Source organism: Rhinopithecus bieti, unplaced genomic scaffold (assembly GCF_001698545.2).
Source record: "Rhinopithecus bieti isolate Rb0 unplaced genomic scaffold, ASM169854v2 scaffold_20477, whole genome shotgun sequence".
Lineage (NCBI taxonomy): Eukaryota > Metazoa > Chordata > Mammalia > Primates > Cercopithecidae > Rhinopithecus > Rhinopithecus bieti.
Genome location: NW_016810038.1, coordinates 2,889,595 through 2,892,477, shown reverse-complemented (window position 1 = coordinate 2,892,477; position 2,883 = coordinate 2,889,595).

Genomic DNA, 2,883 nt, shown 5'->3' with positions numbered 1-2,883 from the left:
GTTCTCATCATTTAACTCCCACTTACAAGTGAGAACATGTGGTATTTGGTTTTCTGTTCTTGCATTAGTTTGCTAAGGATAATGGCTTCCAGCTGCATCCATGTCTCTGCAGAGGACATGATCTCATTCTTTTCCATGGCTGCATAGTATTATATGGTGCATCTGTATAACATTTTCTTAATCCAATCTATCATTGATGGGCATTTAGGTTGATTCCATGTCTTTGCTGTTGTGAATAGTGTGCAATGAACATACGCATGCATGTGTCTTTATTTTTTATTTTATTTTTTTTTGAGACTGAGTCTTGCTCTGTCATCCAGGCTGGAGTGCGGTGGCCGGATCTCAGCTCACTGCAAGCTCCGCCTCCCGGGTTCACGCCATTCTCCTGCCCCAGCCACCCCAGTAGCTGGGACTACAGGCGCCCGCCACCTCGCCCGGCTAGTTTTTTGTATTTTAGTAGAGACGGGGTTTCACCGCATTAGCCAGGATGGTCTCGATCTCCTGACCTCGTGATCCGCCCGTCTCGGCCTCCCAAAGTGCTGGGATTACAGGCTTGAGCCACCGCGCCCGGCCGCATGTGTCTTTATAATAGAATGATTTTATATTCCTTTAGGGACATACCCAGTAATGGGATTGCTGGGTCGAATGGGTAGTTCTGCTTCTATGTCTTTGAGAAATCACCACACTGTTTTCCACAATGGTTGAACCTAATTTACACTCCCACCAACAGTGTTATAAGCATTTCTTTTTCCCCACAACCTTGCCAGCATCTGTTTATTTTATTTTATTTTATTTTTTGAGATGGAGTTTTGCTGTTGCCCAGGCTGGAGTGCAGTGACGTGATCTCGGCTCACTGCAACCTCTGCCTCCCAGGTTCAAGTGATTTTCGTGCCTCAGTCTCCTGAGTAGCCGAGCCTAAAGTTGCACACCTCTACGCCTGGCTAATTTTTGTATTCTTAGTAGACACGAGGTTTCACCATGTTGGCCGGGCTGATCTCTAATTCCTGACCTCAGGTGATTCACTCGCCTCAGCTTCTCAAAATGTTGGAATTACAGGCGTGAGCCAGAGCGCCTGGACCATCTGTTATTTTTTGACTTTTTAATAATTGGATGTTATTTTAAATGTTTTTTTTGCTTGATTTATTTTTCAGATAGTTCGTTGTTGGTGTATAGATATGCCACTACTTTTTACATGTTAATTTTGTATCCTGTAACTCTACTGAATTTCTTTATTATTTCTAACAGACTTTTTATGGCATCTTTAGGATTTTCTATATATAAGATCATGTCATGTACAAAGAAAGACAGTTTAACTTCCTTTCCAATTTGGATGCTTTTGTGTATCTGTTATAGGTTTTTGCTTTATGGTTATCATGAGGCTATCTTGCTGATATCACTGTTTTGTGTATTTTGGATAAGAGACATTTATCAAGTATATTTTTCTGCAAGTATTTTCTCCTAGTCTGTGCCTCCATATCTTTTTGTTTTCTTGACAGTGTCTTTTGCAGAACAGAACATTTCATTTTAATGGAGTCCAGCAAATCAGATTTTTTTGCCTGGCTTTGTGGGGAAAGACCTTACCTTTGTTTCTTTCATGAAAAGGGACTTTGGTATTGTATAAAAGTCATCTAGATTTTCTCCTATGTTATCTTCTAGGAGTTTTATAGTTTTGCATTTTACACTTATGTCTGTGATCCATTTTGAGCTAATTTTTGTGAAGGGCATAAGATCTGTGTCTGATATTAATTTCGGAAAATTCTCAGTCATTATTGCTTCCAATATTTCTTCTGCTCCTTTCTGTCATTATTCTGTTTCTGGTGTTCCCATTATGTATACTTTATACCTTTTGTAGTTGTCCCACAGTTTTCAGATATTTTGTTGTGTTTGTTTTCAGTCCTTTTTTTCTCTTTGCTTTTCAGTTTTTGCAGTTTCTCTGGTAATACTCTCAAGCGCAGAGATTCTTTCCTCAGCTGTGTCCAGTTTACTAATAAGCCTATCTAAGGTATTCTTTCTTTCTATTACAGTGTTTTTTATCTTTAGCATTTGTTTTGATTATTTCATGGAATTTCCATCTCTCTGCTTACATTACACACTTGTTCTTGCAGGCTGTCTACTTCATCCATTAAAATTCTTAGCATATGAATCGTAGTTGTTTTCCATTCCTAGTATAACTCTAAGATCCCTGACATATCTGAGTTTGCTTTTGACGCTTGCTCTGCCTCTTTACATTGTGGGTTTTTTTTTGTTTTGTTTTGTTTTTGCCTTTTAGTATGCCTTGTAATTTTTCTGGATAGATGGACATGATGTACTGAGTAAAAGGCAGTGCTATAAACAGGCCTTAGTACTGTGGTGGTAAGCTACAGGGGAGGCGAAGCCTTCTATACTTTTCTGATTAGGCCATAGTCTTCTAGTGAGCCTGTGCCCCGGACTGTGAGCTTCTCAAGTGTTTCTTGTTTTTTTTTTTTTTTTTTTTTTGTCTCCCTTATATGGGACAGGATGGCTAGAACGTGCTGGAGTTGGGTATTTCCCTTTCTCCCTGTGGGGACTAGAGTCAGTTGGAGTTGGGTATTTCCCTTCTCCCACGTGGAAGGCTAGAGTTGGCTGGAGTTGGGTACATCCCTTCCCACAGGTCAGCTAGGCTCTGATAAAACCCCAGCTTGTTAGGCTCTGGTTAAATAGTTTCTCTTGAGGGCAGAACTTATTAAGAAGAACATAATGCTCTAGAGTATTTTAAATGTTCACTTTTTTTCTTCCCCTGCTGGAAGCATAAGGGGATTTTTCTCCACTATTGACTGTGAGAAACCCGTCCAGCTATTAGAGGTAAAATTCATAAAATTTGGGTCCTTATGGAGTTTTTTTGTTTTTTTTTTTTTTTTTTTTTTT